General features: G+C 48.0%; 1 protein-coding gene across 1 annotated transcript in view; it reads left to right on the top strand.

Annotated features, from left to right (window-relative positions):
• PPFIA1 (PTPRF interacting protein alpha 1) overlaps nt 1-19,280 on the top strand; it is an 89,660-nt gene that overhangs the window by 16,308 nt on the left and 54,072 nt on the right. The gene's annotated exons all lie outside the window — the stretch shown is intronic.

Raw genomic sequence — 19,280 nt, forward strand, 5'->3', positions numbered from 1 at the left:
GTGAGGAACAGTAACTGTTTGTTTTTATTTAGCAAGTATTATACTTAGTGTTGGCCATGTGTTAGGCACTGGCCAGGGGCTGTGTGGATGGATGTTTAGGGGGATTAAATGAGGTAATAGCCAACATGTTTTGCCTCTAAGCCTTTTTCTTTAAAGTGAAGTATAGTTGGTTTACGATGTTGTGTTAGTTGCAGGTGTACAGCAAAATGATTCAGTTTTACATACATATATATATATTCTTTTTCAGATTCTTTTCCCATGTAGGTTATTACAAAATATTGAGTATAGTTCCCTGTGCTATACTGTAGGTCCTTGTTGGTTATCTATTTTATATATACTAGTGTGTATATGTTAATCCCAAACTCCTAATTTATCCCTCTCCCATCTTCCCCTTTGGTAACCATAAGTTTGTTTTCTATGTCTGTGGGTCTATTTCTGTTTTGCATATAAGTTCATTTGTTTCTTTTTTGGGCTGCGCCAAGCAGCCTGTGGGATCTTAGATCCCCGACCAGGGATTGAACCTATGCCCCCTGCAGTGGAAGCACGGAGTCCTTACCACTGGACCACCAAGAGATTCCTGTATCATTTTTTTTTAGATTCCGCATATAAGCGATATATGATAGCCTCTAAGCCTCTTTATGTGAATTATCTCACTGAGGCCTCATAATGATACTATAGAGTATACTTTATTTATTTATTTTTGGCTGTGTTGGGTCTTCATTGCTGCATGTGGACTTTCTCTAGTTGCGGCGAGCAGGGGCTACTCTTCATCGCAGTGCACGGGCTTCTCACTGCGGTGGCTTTTCTTGTTGCAGAGCACGGGCTCTAGGCGCACAGGCTTCAGTAGTTGCGGCACGTGGGCTCCCTAGTTGTGGCTCGCAGGCTCTAGAGCGCAGGCTCAGTAGTTGTGGCGCATGGGCTTAGTTGCTTTGCGGCATGTGGGGTCTTCCCGGACCAGGGCTCGAACCTGTGTCCCCTGCATTGGCAGGCGGATTCTTAACCACTGCGCCACCAGGGAAGTCGCCTATAGAGTATACTTTAAACAGTACTAGAAAGCAGGATGCTATTATGTACCCCATTTTATAGATGAAGAAATTGAGGTTGGGGAGCTCCCCAGAGCCCCATAGATCACAGGTGGTGGTCAGTGTTTGCACCCAGGCAGTCTGACTCCAGGGCTCCTCCCCGCAGGAGGAGATGGGGCCGGCAGGATGCCCCCAATGCCCGTGGGGGTGGTCCTGTGAGTGCCAGGGTTTGCTTCTTCAGCAAAGGGTCTCTGTCCCCGTCGGCTCTGCCTGTGGGCGGCGGGCAGCGCCCAGAACAGGAGCCCTCCAGTGGTCCCCATGGCACCTGCCGCCCTGCGGAGCCTCGTGGGGCGAATACGATGGTTTCCTGACACCGTCAGTTGGTTCCTCTAATGCCCAGAATCTTTAAAGTCCTCCGCTCTCAGATGTCTTGTCTAATTCTGTTTCTGACTATTCTTGTGGCTCTTTCACTTGACGAATCCAGGACGTTTAGAGTTTCTCTTTTGTCCCTCATCACCTTCCCCAGAAGCTCTTGCCCGCAGTGTGTGCCCGGGGGTCTACGTGTGCTGTGGACGGTGGCTCCGGAGTGCGCGTGTCCCTCAGCCAACTCTCGGCCCCTGGTGAGAGTCACATGCACTGAACTGCGCCACGTCTGGGTGGATCACTGCAACAGTGAGGAAGGAAAGAGCTGTGGCTTTGGAACGCAACAGATCAGCCGGCAGTTTGCATGTTAGGGTGTGCAAGGCCCGTCTTCTGTCACTGTCTGTGATGCAGGTAGCTGGGTGGCAGCGCGGCAGAGCCCTGAGACAGCTTCTGATCTGGTTCCGTCACCGGGTCACCTCTTGGAGCCTCTGGTCGCATCTCTGTAGAATGGGGAGGGGCAAGGGGACTCGACCCTGTAGTTCAAAGCCTTATGGAAAGGAGCCTGTCTCTGGAGGGTCTCCGAGGGGCTGGCTCCCCAGGGAGCGCAGTGCCACCTAGAGCCTCATGTGCCAAGAACCTGCGGCCACACGGGGGTCCGGGGAGGACGGTTGGGAAGCCCTGGGAGCTAGATGGTCTCCATGTCCCTTTGGGCACTGTGACTGTCAGTGTTCTGTAGCTCCTGCACAGCCCTTTACTGTAAGTGGGAAGGAAAGTCGACGTTTGGCTGTGGTTTTCACCGCAGCTGGGGCCGAAGAGTGAGGAGTGATGCTGGGGGCACAGCTGGTCCTGAGCAGACGCTCTGCCCCTCCGGACGTCTCTCTCCGGGCCGAGGCCGCGTCCTTTAGCCACTCAACGAGAAACATCCTGGTGCATTTGGATGGGATGTGATTCCTACCGTGAGTGTAAGAATGGAGGTTTTGTGAGAAGGGCAAGGAATCAGATGATGGGAGGGAAATTGCAAGGACTTTCTTCACCGCGTTTGTTTTTGCCTGTGTGGAGGGAGCCGCTTTTTCTTACTGTGTGAGTTGGAGGCCGTGCTTAACTAAGAGCATGGGCTCTGGGGCTGGGCCCTCACTTTGCCGCCTGTGCTGAGAGCTGCTTCACAGGCTGCGGTGACGCCACCCTGAGCGTGTCCAAGAAGCCCTCCCAAGAGTGCCTGGGCTCCGAGCAGAGCGGGAGGCGTTAGCCGGTGTTCTGCTGAACAGCGTCAGGGAGTGTGGCGATGATGAGGGGCCCTTTCCTTCTGGGTTCCCAAAGTTACTAGGGGAAAAAAGGAGGCAAGTGAAAAAAAGGAAGTTCAAACAATGTCAGCTGTAAGATGCACAGAGTAACAGTCTCTGCCCCCATCCAGCGTGCCCGCGGGGTGGGGTGACGTCAGAAAGGCAGTGGCGTTTCTCACGCTCATTCATGCTTCTCACTGAGGAAAATGGGTGAAGTTCCGCGTTGAGGAAAGCAAGCATGCTAAGTTGGGGGGCTTAGTTGCAGACTGCCTGGGTGATCCATGCAGAAAAATAAATGGCTGTGCACACACTGAGTAGTTCCCAGCGTCTCGGGGAAGGTGGGGGCGCCGGGCCTGGAGGCCACGAGCCCTGTCCTGCTGTGCGAGGCTCTGGTGAAGCTGCTTGTCCGGAAACTGCACCTGCACTGCCCACACCATTGCCCGGAGCCTCGGATGCATGACCACCTCTGGGCACCGCTTGTTGCTTCCCGTTCGGAGTCTGGGCTCCAGGCCTGTGATTGGTGGGCCTGGGGCTGTTCTGCGCTGTCCCCAGATGTGGGAGAGGCCAGGAGAGCAGGGGGCTGGTGCTTCTGCCTCGTCCTCTGGGTCACAAGCCGTTCCTCAAGGACAGACCACTTCCCAGCCGTGGGAAGGGGGCTCCGAGGCTGCGTGGCTAAAATAGATGCCACGTGGCAACAGTATGACCATGCGCGTTGACAGTGTCAGAAAGCAGCGTGGCGTTTGCTTAGGTGGCACACAGCGAAGACTGCCTGGCTGGGATTTTCAGGGACAGTCGCCACGTCCATCTCTCCTCCGCCCTGACCTGCTGGAGAGAGAAAAGAACACAGTAAATAGAGATTGAAGTCGGGTGCCCCTCCCGGCGGCCTCCTGTGGCATCACAGAGTCTTTTGCTGTTTTATTCCTGCTCCTGGTTATCTGTGCTCCATTTCAAGGAGAAAGTTCCACAAACTAGAAGCGCTGCCCTTTTGGCTTGCGTAGCAGGGTGCCTGAACATGACCTGAGCGTAGAAAGGTCCATGGGGGGCGAGTGGTGGGTGGTTAGAACAAAGGGTTTAAGTTGGGAAGAATGTACATTCCAAGGTTGTTTTCTTGTGCAAACCAGAGAAATACTTGGTCCCAAAAAGTTTAACGATGAATTAAGAGATTGCTCGAAAGCATATTCCTGCTGATAGGTTCTGCGCGCTTTGTACAAACCCTTGAGTGTCCGGTGCTTTCCTCTTTGTTTCCCCGCTGAAATAGTGTTTTCACGATTAATGACTGTTATTAAAAGGGCCGGTGCTGCCAGGAAGTGAGATGTTCTCTGGTGTGCCTGCAGGTGCTCAGGCTATAGCCCGTTTAGTAAGTGACCTCCAGGCTGGCACCCCACCCTGCTGCTCAGACGATTTCACTGCACTCAACGAAGAAATGAAGGTCTTTGGTGTTGACTTGGAATGTGTGTTTCCTGTGCTTTGAAACGCTACTGGTGTTGCTTCAGTTAACTTCATCTTAAGATTCTCTCACTGGAAGTTTTATAGTAATACTACAGAAAAGCAATCTGACACACATAATCCTAATTTAAAGTAACTTTAAAAATTGTCAGTAATGTAGAGGGAGCTCGTGTTCTCGTCTTTGTGTATTTCCTGTGCTCACTGGCAGGTGTTAGGTTCTTTTTTTTCCATGTTTGGAAAACCTCTGTGGAAAGAATTGAGGGAAAGGAAGCACTTGCTACCCAAAGATAGTTGGATAATTATTTTCATTTTATCCTAGGCATGTGCTCGTGACTAGGAAATACATTAAAATCCTAGCCTTCTTCTGCCCCTTTTCTGTAGTCGTGCAGATTCGTTCACCTCTGTGGGCTCGGCATCCCCCTTTTGAAGGTGACTGCCACGGCTGTGTCTTCATCCCCAAGTCTGTGATGCACCTTTCACGCCCCAGCCCCAAGCTTTGTCACATCCTTTAGATGTGACCCAGGCTCTCCTGCTGCGTCTCATATCCAGGGTTGCGCCATACGTCCTCCTTGCTCCTCCCCTCCCACCTCCCCTCCCAGCTCTCCGTGCCTCGCCTTTCCTTCCCTTCTCACCCTCCAGGACCACTCAGCGCTGCTTCGGTTTTTCTTTCCTAATGTTGTTTTTATTTTCTCCTGTATTCTGGTATCGCTGCTTGGCCCCTCCATGCCTCGAACCTCCGTGATGCACCCTCTCCCCTTTCCAGTCCCTCCAGCACGCTTGTTACAGCCCCCAGGTTAACCTGCACCTTTGCTGCGCGCAGGTTTCTGCAGCACCCACCCCTGGTAGCAGAGGCAAAACCTAAGCTCTTTGTGTGGCACTCACAACTCCACGATCTGGCTTTCTTCAGCCTTCCCACACCATTTCCCTCTGTAAATACCCCTTCGTTCCAGCCACACCAGTCTTTTTGCTCCCCTTCCCTCACACCTTGGCCTACACAATTCCCTGCTTGTGGAGTCCCTTTCCCGCTCCCTTTTTTCAAAACCCCACCTGTGTCTCAAGGCCGAGGTCAACCCTGTGAGATCTGTTCTCACACCTCTAGTTCCTACTGGGATTCAGCATCTGTCCCATCTCTAGGAGAAGATGGAGTCTGATGCCTGGGGCCGGTGTTACTTTTTATTCCTTTTACTTTTCTTCAGCTTTTAAAAATGTCATCAGCTTGAAGAAAAACACAGATGAAGTAAGTAGGCTTGGGTATATATCAAGGCCATCCTTGAGGGGGGCAAAAGAAATCACAGAAAGATATCCTGGGGGATATGTAGCTGCCCTCTTTCTTTCCACGTGCTGATGGTGGTGAAGTTATTGGTTGACTGTAACAGTCCCTTCCTTTTCACTAACTGCTGAGTGATATTTTTCTTGTCCACCAGTCTTTCCTTCTCTCCACCCCCCTCCCCACCTGTTTCAAGTCTTCAATCCTCTGCTTACCAACATGTGGCCTTGGTGTTGATACTTACTGTGTTATCTTCCCCTGAAGATAACATATTGTCTGTATTGAGTTCTCAGTCCCAAGCCACTTATTAACTGAGTGACCTTTGCACTTCACTAACCTGCCTGGGCCAGTATTATAATTTGTAAAATGAGGTCATTATGAGCACCTTACTGGGTGGTTGAGAATAAAATGTGATAACATATGTGAAAATACTTTGAAAACCATAAAGCAGCAAACAAAAATAGCGCTATTGCCATTAATACATCTACGTGTACGTGTACATCTACGTGTACTTAGAGTAGCACCTCAGAAATTGCTGGTGTTGTCCAGCTGGTGTTTTCCAGGGCTACTCATCCTTAGGCCTGTGTTCCTACCCTACTAAGCTTACTAGAGCCACAGAGGAACCCTAATAAAGTACCTTCAGTTATGGTTTTGTAGCTGGCCTTTGTTTCATTCTCAGGTGTCTTCTTGTTAAATTAGAGGGTAAAACTGTTGTAACAGGGGGCTCTTGTCAGACTGGTTTGCAAGACATGAATACACAGACCCACAAAAGGTTAAGAAGGTTACAGAGTAGTAATATTTGCTGTCAGAGGTAGTATGTTACTGATTTGTTTCCATACAAAGCTATTGCCTGATCACTGGTGTGTTGCTAGAGCCTTTGGGGGGCTGGGGTTTCAGTAGTGAGGGGGCACGTCTTTACCCCGAGTAGACTGGGGTCTGCACAGTGAAGCGGTGGCGGAGGCCTGGGGGAGCCTAAGCGGGAGATGGGTGGTCAAGCCCAGCCCGCGCGACCCTGTGTTCATCCTGCGGGAGGGTGTGGGGCTGGGCCTGCAGGTCAGCAGGTGGGGAAGGCGGGACGGTGATGGGGGTGCGGCCCTGACACAGTGTGGGGATGGTCCTCAGCACGGGGCTGGGAAGAGAACGGTTGACAAAGGCCTTGAGAGTGTGGCCCCGGGGAAGTGGTGACCAGGAGCAGACCTGGTTGTCTGACAGCTTCTGGGGGAGGATGGTGATGGACGGGCAGACTCTGGACAGGCAGAGGGGCGGATCTGCAGGCAGCCGAGACATTTTGTCGACAATCAACCCTTTATCTGTATCATTTCCACCAATCAGCTTTGTGGTCTTCTAGTAGGCAATGTCATTCTTGTTATGAAAGCTGCATGACAGAGAATCAGAAGCCTTTTTCAAGTTCATTTGTACTTATTACTTTCAGCCTTTGCTCTGTGGCCTGAAACACTGCAGCATTTGTGTTTCTTTGGCTCGTCAGCAGAATTTCAGGAAATGCTATAAACGTAGCCGTAGATACTCTGAGACTACTCATTCTTAAACTTGTATTTCTATTGACTAGGCAGAGTGGAGCCGCAAGAGGAAGCCCCTAATAAAGTACTTTCAGTTATGGTTTTATACCGAGACCTTTGATTCACCCCGAGATACCTGTCTTCAGTCTGGTGTATCAGGAAAGCAGCCCGCTCGGTTGTCCTTGGTCTTCTGTGCGCTGAGCCTTGAGCTTTCAGTCGCGGTCCCCCGTGTCTGTTAAAAGGTGGCCATGATTCCCCATAATTGTTTTTTGAGTTCTTTCAGAGTCACATTGTAGCTTTAGAGCAGAGTCAGGTGCAGTGTTAGCTGACCCTGTTGCGTGTCAGAGAGCTGCTCTTCAATAGTACCTGCTGGGAATTTGATGGAAAATTCTCTTCCTGTCGACAGTGCAGTCTCACAGGGCAACAGAGGAGGTTCTGTCTTATAACCCCTTCTGTGCAGTTGTGTTTGCTGATACTATGAGGGCCCTGGAAGGTGGGGTCCGAAGGCTCCTACACCTAATTTAACACATCTAGGGTGTTCTAAGTTAATAAAGGTCATGAAGTAATTTCACAGAGTGCTTAATCACATGTAAAAGAGTTGATTGTGGCTTTTTGGTTTTTTTTTTTTTTGCAAAATAGAGGTGCTACTAGGAGCTAATGACAAGCCTGAAATATTCTAAAATTGTGACTAAATCAGAAAGGCCAGGAGCACACCACCATAAGGTTTTTCAGGAGACTTGCTAAGCTGTAAACTGTACGGCAGTTCCCGAGCGGGGCCGGGGAGAGCAGCATGGTGTCATCTCACCAGAGGAGTGGAGATGCTCCTCAGGCGTGCTGTCCTTCCCCCAGGATGGCCTTGGCTTCCTTCTCAAGTTCAGCGCGCCTCAAACCCTGATGGCAGCCTCCCACCACTCCCAGACATTTCTCTGTGCCATGTTCTGATGGTGCCACCATTGCCAGGAGGCTGCGGCAGGATCTGGAGCTCGGCCGTGGGAGTGACGGGGCAGTGATCCACCTGGTGTCCTGCAGCTGGAGCGCGCCGTGTTGTTTTCTTAACGTAGGTGCTCGGGGATGCCCACATGGTGGTTGGCGTCGATGATTCCCAAATGGCTCACTAGCAGGTGAACCACTGTTTCCCAGCAAAGAGAAGAAAACATGGTTAAAGGACCTCTCAGAAATGTTCTGAGTCCATGTGATGTGACTGTAGATGGAATATAAGCATATTAGGTATAATAACTTAGCATGCAACTAGAATAAGTAGTTCTGTCTATTTATTTTCATAAATGTGTAGGACTGAGCCTGAGTCAGAGTCGGCTGTTTAATCTGCATTCCTGAAAGCATCTGTTAAAGTGGCCGGAAAACTTTTGGCAGTTGTCTTAATGGGAAACCAGGGGGATTGAATTTTACTTGAAATTGCCTTATATTTGGGCATGTATGCTGTATATGTAATATTTAAATAAATAATTTGGATATTCAGGTATATAATCATAGGTTTGCGATTATTTTTACTGTTACATAATAGCAAAATATTTTAATTTGCCCTTTATTGCCATGGGGAGGTTAGAAAAGGCAAAGATTCTGGGCTTCCCTGGTGGCGCAGTGGTTGAGAGTCCGCCTGCCGATGCAGGGGACACGGGTTCGTGCCCTGGTCCGGGAGGATCCCACGTGCCGTGGATTAGCTAGGCCCGTGAGCCATGGCCACTGAGCCTGTGCGTCCGGAGCCTGTGCTCCGCAACGGGAGAGGCCATAACAGTGAGAGGCCCGTGTACCTCAAAAAAAAAAAAAAAAAGAAAAGGCAAAGATTATAAGTGGAGAAATTGTGGTGACATTTGAACAAAATATATGCTTAAAAAAATTTTTTTTTGCAAATGATGTTTTATGTTTAAAAAGTAGTAGTGCAGTCCTCACCTTGCCCAGGACTGTGAAGGTGACCATGCAGGCTGAACCTGTGCAAGCAGTCTTCCTCATCAGTGGACTTAGTTATAGTTGTTGTGATCTTCTTTTTGTCAGGACATCAAAACCCTGTAAATTATAAAATATACAAAGAGATGCCAAAAGCAGTGAAAGTAATATTTCTTTAGTACACTGTAGTTTATCACATGAGAAACATTGAGAATTAAATTACATAACCCTTTGACCCAGCAGGTCTGTTTCTAGGTGTGTACCTTAGAGCAATACAATAGCTCCTTTTTACAATATTTTAAATTATAATCTGTGCTATCATAAAATTATATCCATTTTAAAATGTACCTGAACACATGATTTTAAGAAATCAGTACAATACCCTAATTGTAATATAAAGTGAATTTTAAAAATCAGTTTACAGTGAAGTATTTTGTTATGTACGTGTTGGGGCATGACTGCACTAGCAGACACAAGTCAGGTGTTTGTGTTCCTGCTAACGGATGTTTGGGTGTAAGAGATGATGATCAGAGGCCATTCTATAGGAAAGGATAGGGATGTCAGGATGCATCAGGGTAAGTAAAAAACAGACCAGTCTCACTTGTATTTGATCCAAGAAAAATAAATAACAGTAACTGAAATAAGGAAAATGTGCCGTTTGTGTTACAGATTGTCAGGTGAGAAAATGAGGACGTGTAATAACCTCACGAACGAGCTGAGCCTTCTTTGTAAGAGAAATGTCAGCATAATTCCCCGGCCGTGAGAGGGTCAGGGGAGCGAAGGATGCTCCAGAGAACGTGTTACCTCTTGCTCACACCGGGTGCCGGGCTTGCATTTGGTGTCTAGCATAGGAAAAGGTTTTGGAGACTTTGATGTGATAGGCAGGAGGGAAGGAGGATGGATCCAAAAAAGGAAAATTGACACCGAGGTTTAATAACACCCAGGATGGTGGGACTATAAGGAAACATGTTTTCACACATTGCTGGCCAGTGAGGAATAATTTAACAGTATATTTTAAAATGATCAACATCCTTTGACTCAGAAATTCTCAGATTATCCCACAGATATATTTGGCACACATGCAAAATGATATATGCGCAGGATTATTTGTTACCATGTTATTTGTAATAGCAGAAGATTGGAAACACAAACAAATGTCCATCAGCAAGTGAATAAAAAATAAATTAGGGCTTTTGAATTCATTGGTATGTGCAATCATTGCAGCTATAAAAAAGGAAGAGGACATCATGAACTGATATGGAAACATCTTCAGGTTATATCCTTAACCGAAGAAAAGCAAAGGGAAATGGATGTATTTATTGGCATATATATATATATATATATATATATATATATACACACACACACACACACACACACACACACAATTCTAGATAAGCAAGAAACCCATGACTTTAATTACCTATTGTGTGGAAGAGCAAACTGGGCTGCAAGGGAGACTTTTCTTATGTATACCTTTATTACTGTTTCAAAAATATATATATTTTTTGAAGGTTTGTGTTAAAAAAGCTCTGTCCTAAGCCCCCTTCCATTGCTGCTGCTATTACTGTTTTTTAAAAGTTTGTTACAGCTGAAAAGAAACATCTCTGTGGAAATATGGACTTTATGCTGTTGCTAATGGTGGTTTAGATAGTCAAGGTCAGACAGGCAGTTTCTGGTCTCATACTCTGAAGACAGTTTCTTTATGATTCAGTAATGTCTTGGGACACGCATAGATCTATGAAATGAAATATTTGAAGATGAAAACTGCTTTATACTCTAGTAAGCATGAGTAGTGCTAAAAACCACATAACCGGCTTTATTGGGAAATTTGAAACATTATATAAATACAAACTGGATGTTAACATACTTCATGTTGTGCCCTCCTTTTGTTGCTTCCCGTGTTTTAGAGCTCAGGAGGTCCTCATTCCTAGTTGAATGAAGGATTTCTGCCCTTGATTTTTTTACTTCATTGGTTTGATTCTCCCTCAACCCCCAGGCTCAGTTTTTTAAATTTAATTAGAATGTTTTCGCCTGTGATATTTCACTGACATTATACACTTGTTTCTAAAACATATGAAATATGCATTCATACTTATATTCAGGTGGTTTTGAAATACACATGTGCATTTATTTTTCAGATTATCTTGACTAATTGTAAGAAACTATGTGTGTTTAAATACTGAAATGCTAATAACAACCAAAAACATTTTGGTTTGCTCTTTAGCAGAAAGATAAAAATATGTGAAGCAAAACTTATAATTACTGTCCATGAGGAAATCCCAATTTTTGCCTAAAAGAAAATACATTCCAAAGAAGAAAGGAGTGATGACTGAGATAGCTGGATATTTAAATTGGAATTTAGAAACAGAAATGGAACAGTTCACTCATTTACATTGTGGAGAAGTATGTCTACTGCTCTGTATGCCCCAAAACCAAAGTATAAATCCACATAAAAACTTGTGCAGGAATGTTCATAGTAGCATGATTCATGATAGTTAAAAAGCACAAGCAACCCAAATGCCCACTAACCAGTGAATGGATTGACAAACCGTGCTGCATCCGCATACTGGAATTATTATTGAGGCACAAAAATGAATGAGGCACGACACACACTGCAACGTGGATGAACCTTGGAAACATTACACTGAGTGACAGAATCCAGACACGAGAGGACAAGTATTGTCCAAGTCCATATGTGTGGAATGTCCAGAATAGGCACGTGCCTAGAGACAGCAAGCAGACTGGCGGCTGCCGGAGGTTGGAGGAAACGGGTAGCTCGGAGTGACTCCTAATGGGTCCGGGTTTCTTTGGGGCAGAGAGGCCGGCAGCCCAGGCGGAGGAGGTGGCGGCAGTGGCCAGTCTAGGAGATGCAAGTGTGAGATCGAATTAGCAGGCCCAGCAGTTGGCAAACATGGAGGAAAAGGAGGGAGGCCATGTGGTCTCCTCTACTCTGGGGGCCAGGAGGAAGATGATGAGGTCCTGGAAGACAGCCGAGTGGAGGTGCATGGTGGGCAGTTGGACAGTGACCCGGCACGGGGGGGGTGAAGCCTGACACAGGTCAGACAGGCATGGTGTGTAGGGTGAACAGGGGACCTCAGACAGAGCCCCCGGAGCACCAGCCGTTATGAGATGAGCAGAGAACTAGGGACCAGGACAAGGGGGAAGAAAGTGGGAAGGGGAGGGTTCAGAAGCTCCCCCATAGGGCGGGGTAGGTGAGCACTGAAGCTGGACTGGGTTCAGTGGAGACAGGGGTGGTGCTGGTGTGTCAGCCAGAGCTCATTCAGTGAGGCTGGAGGCTGAGGCCACCTTGTAGTGATGAGTGGGAGAGCAGGAGAAAGAATTAGAGATTGAGATACGGCGACTTTGGGGGAAAGTATCTGGACAGCTTACGTCCACGTAGGCGGCCTGTATTTGCTCGTGCCCTGTAGTTTTAACCTTGTTTAGAAAGGAAGAAGGAAGTGAAGATTGGCCTTTTTTTTTTTTAATAAGTTGGGCTAATGATTTCATTCTTTTTGTTTTAATTTTTAAATTTATTATTATTTTTTTTTTGGCTGCACCGCACGGCTTGTGGGATCTTAGTTCCCTGACCAGGGATTGAACCCGGGTCCCGGCAGTGAAAGCACTGAGTCCTAACCACTGGACTGTCAGGGAAGTCCCTGGTATTTTTTTTTTTTTTAAGAAAAAGCGAGTACGTACTTAATTGAAATTAAACAGGAATATAAGTTAAAAAGACAGACTCATTTCCGGCCCACTTTCGCATCCATAGTGGATAATCTGCATTAACAGTTTGGTGGGTGTCCATCTATATTTTAAATAAGAAATACAAGTTGGGGCTTCCCTGGTGGCGCACTGGTTGAGAGTCCGCCTGCCGATGCAGGGGACACGGGTTCGTGCCCCGGTCGGGGAAGATCCCACATGCCGTGGAGCGGCTGGGCCCGTGAGCCATGGCCACTGAGCCTGCGTGTCCGGAGCCTGTGCTCCGCAACGGGAGAGGCCACAACAGTGAGAGGCTCGCATACCGCAAAAAAAAAAAAAAAAGAAAGAAATACAAGTTTGTGTTTGCTTTTAACCCAATTGAGATCGCATTGCAGTACTGCTCTGCACCATGTTTGTTAGGTTCAGAGTATACAGTCTCAATTGCGTAATTGCCAAATGCTAAGTATGAGCATAAATTTTGTCAGTATCTATTCTTAGAAACGAGAAAAAATAAATCAGATATATTGGGACTTTTGAACTGCTTATGCATTTTGCTCTGTTGCTTGCAATAATCAGTAATTGAAAATCCAGTGCTATTGCATTCACGGCTTTAAATATGTCTAGTGAGCTCATGACTCAGATTTTGCACAGGTGTAAAGTTTGTCTTTTTTCCAAGTGTCCCTCTGTCCTTCTTCTCCCATCATTAGGTCGCAGAATAAGTAGATAGTTATACATAACCTTTCCAAGCATATTTTAATCAACACATTAGAGTTTCAAATATGATTTGCTGATTCATTTTAATGTATAAACTTCTAATTTTCTTTCAGTTCAAACTTTGACACGCTTTTAAACCTAGGACTGTGGCCAATATCAATAGCTTCCGTCAGAAGATAAACTAAGTCAGTTCTGCAAGTCAGTTTTTCAGGTGTTCATTTTAGTTTGCTAAAAATTAGACCCCATTTCCATTCTTTATTATACTCCGTGTCCCTACAGTAAGAGGACATATACTTTTTGCCTCCAGCGAAGCTTTAGTCTTGTTTCAGCAGGTTAGCAAAAATAATGAAACGTAATTTAAAAATAAAACAGAGCTATTGGTGGAGATTATAGAGAATAGAAGATGTAGAACCGTAACACGGATGGTCAGGTAAAGAACACGGGAAGGGTGTCGGGACCACGTGAGGGTAGGAAGTGGCCAGACCCTGCTGCTTCCCACTTCCCTTGGTGTCTGGGAAGAGAGAATGGTCATCGCTTCTAGAACCAAATGTTGCATCTGATCCATAGGACTTACTTTTTTTTTTTAATAAATTGATTTATTTTTATTTACTTATTTTTGGCTGTGTTGAGTCTTGGTGCTGCACGCGGGCTTTCTCTAGTTGCGGCGAGTGGGGGCTACTCTTCATTGCAGTGTGCGGGCTTCTCATTGTGGTGGCTTCTCTTGTTGTGGAGCACTGGCTTTAGGCACGTGGGCTCAGTAGGTGTGGCTTGCGGGCTCTAGAATGCAGGCTCAGTAGTTGTGGCGCACAGGCTCAGTAGTTATGGCTCGAGGGCTCTAGAGCACAGACTTAGTAGGTGGCACGTGGGCTTAGTTACTCTGCGGCATGTGGGATCTTCCTGGAGCAGGGCTTGAACCCATGTCCATTGGCAGGCGGATTCTTAACCACTGCGCCACTGGGAAAGTCTCTTGATCATGGACGTTGATCAGTCATGTCTGGTTCATGTAATCTGATCCTATTATCTAGATCCAGAAATGATAATTATCGGCATTTTCACGCATTATGTGAAATCAAGTTCTTAAATTGATTTTAGTGGTTGAATGTTATTTTCCCTCGTCTCAGTCCTAGAAAATGTCAAATGGAAATACAAATCTGTATTGTGCAGACTTATATTTTAAACTGAAAATACTCCAGTGATTGTTGTATCTGTTCCGTTTCAAAGAATACTTCAAACTTTAATTACAGTAAATAGAATGTCACTTTTAACTGGCTTACAGTACTTTTTAAACAGACATTTTTTTCTAAAGAGAAAAAAATTTAGATGCTGACAGTTAGGTTCCTGTCATGGTGATAGAGTAGATCGTTTATTGCATGTATTTGGGATTTATTCAGGCTCTACAGTTTTTTTCTGCAATGATAACACAAACAGTGCACATATGAACATGCTTTTGGAATCTTAAACTTTGGAATTTCCTGTCTAATGTTTATCTAAACTCCTAAGTTTAAATGTGCTTTGATACTTTTTCGGTTGAATTCTTTTGAGCAAAGAGAAAGGTTTTTCTTTACGGAGTAAAAATAATTGTGAAGTTCTGTAAATTTTTTTCTACCATATTCAAAGCAGTATATCGTAGAATGGTTTTAGCTGTTGAATTTATTGTAAGAAACACTTATATTTAGCCAAAATGTTGGGAATTAAATATTCTCTTAATAGGTGAATGAAGACAGTTTGGAGCTATTAGGAAAAACTTGAGGAAACTTTGTATGTAAAAGACATAGGCTTGCTTCTGGTGATGAAAGAGTTAAAGGAAAAGTGACTACGGAAAAAGGCTTGCGTGTGGAAGTGGGGCTAGATGGCGATCCCTTCTAGCTCCTAGGTGGGTGAATGTGTGAATCGCTAGTTGCGCGCAGCCGGCGTGTACAGGCGTCTTCAAGCTCCTCCCGCCCCCGCCAGCCCACAAACTTGCAGTGTGCACTTGTTATGCTTTGACTCCATATTTCACTTAAAGGCAGTGAAATGTATTCATGATAGATGGCAGGACTTTGGAAAATAAAACCCCGAAATTCAACCCTCCTGGGGCCTACAGGCTGCTACCCTACCACCTTGTTGTGGTCCTTCGCCCTTCCCATGTCTCCCTTGTCTTCTTTACCCACGGAAATTCCGTGGTCCATTATCATCACACACACACACACACACACACACACACACACACCCTACCTGAACACCCACACCCTACCTCAGCACACACACACACACACACACACGCACGCACGCACGCACACACACACACACACACACACACACACACACCACACCCTACCTCACCGTACTCGGAAACCCGCTCCCGTTAAGTCCGTTCCCTGTCCGTGGGTGTCGCTGGCAGCCTGCAGTGGACCCGAATGCCCACGGTCGTGGCACTGGTGTCCGACCCCCTCTCTGCTCAGTGGCTACTTGGTGCCCGCCCCTCCTCCCCTCCCCAATGCACCGCGTGCACCCTTCCACTCAGTGCAAAGGCATCTGTTTTCTCAGGGAGATTGGAAGAAATTAGAAGAGGACTTCCAGAAATTCCCACCACACATCTCCCTGTGTGTCTGGATCTGTGCCTACGTATTTGAGTGCCTTTCCCTTGACTGTGGGTGAACTGGGCGCCCCCGGGAAAGGCACCCTCTGCACGGCCCCAGCTGACTGACCTGCTCTCGGCTGCTCGGGTAGTGGCCATTGGCTCCCACCTCTCCCCTGGACTCTGGCCGTCAGCGTGCGAGCCCCTGTCCCCTCCTGCAGCAGGGCTCTCTTGACCCTGTGTCTCCTTTAACCACTGCCCTATTTCTCTTCTCCTCTTAACTCAAAGTCCCTCAAAAGAATGAGAGTGTGCCCACTGCCGTCCTCCTCCCATCCTCTGTTGCCCTCTGTCCACCCAGGCTTTCGGCCCTGCCAGGGCTCCCGACCTGCTATGGTCATGGTCACCGCTGGCCTCCATTTCAGCAGACCCGCCCACCAGGGGCCAGTCAGATGACTCCCAGCAGCTATTGACCCTGGTGACCATTGCTTCTGGAGCATTGGACTCCAAGGTGTTCCCCTTCCCTCCTGGCCCCCCGTGGCCGCCCTTGCTGCCGCCTCTCTTTTCCAAGCCGTCCAGCGTTGGCTTCTCACAGGGCTCAAGCCTCATCTTTTATCGCCCACGCTCAGTGCCATGAGATCACTCTTCCACCTCGGCCAGCATCCCCGAGAAGTCCAGACCGGGAGGTGCAGCTCCACTTGAATGCCTTAGAACCTCTCCAATTAAGCTTGTCCGAAACTGGACTTTTAGACCTCCCTTCAAAGCCTGCTCTTCCCGTAGACATTCCCTTCTTAGAGAATGGGGCCTCCATCCTTCCCTCGCTCCTGCCAGAATCCTTGGAATCGTCCTGGACCCTTATTTCTCTCAGATTTGTTGGATCTGTCGGCAAATCCTGCTGGCTCTACTCTCCAGCGCGCCCTGCCCCCCCCACCCCCCGCGGTGTGCTCACTCGCCTGGCCTCTCCTGCACTTTCCCGATGCCAGGCTGCCTCCCCACATCTGGCCTCACCCTCTTACAGGCTCTTCTGAGCACAGCATCCAGAGGACCCTTTGAAGGCTGATGACGGCCACAGCAGGGGCACATGGGATCCTTGCATTTCGCCCTGAGAATTCTTCTATGTTCTGCGTCTCTCTAGTCTTGGTCTCGGGTCAGACCCTCACTTCTCCCCAGGGTTCTTGCTGTGGCCTCAGCTGGCTTCTCACTCTTAACCTCCTCCAGCCCAGCTTCGGCCCTTCTCCCAGGGACTTTTCTTTACCCAGCAAACCCATTTTGAGCAGCACATCCTTTGTGTCAGGCACTGCCTGGAACTTTGAACAGTTTGGCCCCTTCCCTGTTCAGGGCCCCCAAAGTCTGTAAATAAGACAGCTCCCAGAGCCTTCAGGATGAAGCACAGACTCCTTACGGGGTCCGCGGGACCTTAGTCTAGCCTCTGCCCACCTCCAGCCTCACCTTACTCCTGCCTGCGGGTGCCCTTCTCCAACTTCAGCGCTGTACTTTCGTGACGAGGCTCTTGCCAGCTGGACAGCTGGGTCCTGCTTGCCATTCAGTGCAGGGGCCATCCCGGCAGCAAACCTCCCATCAGAGATGGCTTCCGCTCTGCTCCCACGGTGGCCTGGGTGACTCCCATGCAGAGCACGGGGGTCGTAGCTCGCTTGCCTGTCTGTGCTGTCGGAGCGCCCGGGGAGCGGCCAGGCTCACCTCCTGGCGTTCAGCCGTTTCTCGGATGCATTGTGACTTCCAGTTAGGATGGCAGCATAAACTCATGCTTTGACATATGTCTTCTCCAGACCCAGCAGTGGAAAGATAAATTTAAACAGAGAAACATAAACCAGAAAATATGGCCAGGCCCCCAAAACAAGAAAATACCCTTAAGGATAGAAGCGGGGTACCCAGTGTGGGGAGCTTGAGCTGGCTTGATGCCCCGGCCTGCGGTGCTCCAGGCCCTGAGCCGGTCGTGGCACAGGAGACGTGGCTCCCGTGGGTTACGGTGATAGGATCCAAAGTGTTGAGGCGAATTAGAACTAGATTCAGACTCACTTTCTGAAGCTGGGGTTGGCCTCAGTGTATAGAGGCCAACTGCCCTCTATACACTGGGGCTTTATAGGAAGTTGTGGGCCCGGGGAGGATAGAAAGCAATACCTGGAAGGCATGGCTCTGTCTGGTGGTTGGTTCTCTAAGAGGATCGGCACTGTCTGTAATGGAAGCAGGCAGCAGGGGCCCTCGGTCACCATGGAAACGTAGTTCTGGCCTGAGGCCTTGGGAGGCTCAGAGGGGCAACCACAGGACCTAGGCTGGGTGGGGGGGAGGTCGGCACCAACAGCGTCACCTCCTACTCGAGGGGAGCTGGAACCCAGGTCCCACAACACGAAGATCTCACGCTGAGAGACCCTCCCAGAGCCCGCTCCTTATGCAGCCGTGCCTTGACTCCATGTGAGATTCGCGGATGGGGCCTGGCAAAACCGTCAGAGAAGTGTGCTTCAGGTGCTTCAGACCTGAGCTAACATCCATGAAGAGCAACTAGAAATCATAGGACAAGAAGAGACAAAAATGAAACAAGAGCAGGAGGGCCTGGCCAAGAAACAACTTGAAATCCAGTCAGTGAGAATCATGTTAGGACGATGAACTTTGGGCTGGACATAATCAAAGACATTTAGTGACAGGCATTTTCTTCATGAAACTGACTCAGACTGCAGTGCAGAGGGGGACAGTGTGATCAAAGAAAAATCCAGGGCCCTGAATTCAGACGACCTTGGAGCCAGCCCTGCCTTTGACCCTCACGAGTAGTAACTGCCTCTCAGCCTAGGCTAGTCTGAGTCAGGCTTTCTCTCACCTGTAGCGGGAAGAGTGTTTCTCATACAGGATCTTAGTAATTAGATGGAAACCTCTCCCTGATGTTAGACATTAGATGATCTGACAGTCAGCTAGTTATTTACCAGAGGAATCAGCTAGTCAGTGTAATTAACATGGGCACATCTGAAAGAAATCTCAGAAACTCAGGAAGGGAAAGAGCTTGCTGCCAGGACAGGGAGAGGAGACGTTGTCCATGTGGCTGCCCCGCCCTTCCTGCTTCCCAGCCACAAAGCCCAGTGCCGATGCTGCCGGCCAGGTCTCTGAAGATGTATCTTCAGAATCTTGGTCAGGTTTGAAGACACGTTGGATTATTTCTGTCCAGCGTTCCTGGGATGTCTTCGTGTTTGCAGGTCTGCGCTGAAGTACTGAAGTAAAGAGTTGTTCACGTTCTGTAGCTGATTGATGCTCTCTGGAGCAGCCTTGTCTCCAAACAGCACCGTGTATACGTGTGCGCGCGCACCTGTGTAAATTGTGGTGAAATATATACAACATAAATCTACCATTTTAACCAGTTTATTGACTGTCTGGATGACTTCAGTGGGGTCAGGCTAACAGACTGGCCTTGGGGTACCATTAGCCTTTTTCCCGGGGGACACTCCAAAGCCTGTTGCCTTCTAGACCTTTTTTCTTTACTCTCCCCAGTGGTTCTAGGTCACATGCCTGTGA

The sequence above is a fragment of the Leucopleurus acutus genome (assembly GCF_964270905.1).
Source record: "Leucopleurus acutus genome assembly, chromosome: 8".
NCBI classification, from domain to species: Eukaryota; Metazoa; Chordata; class Mammalia; order Artiodactyla; family Delphinidae; genus Leucopleurus; species Leucopleurus acutus.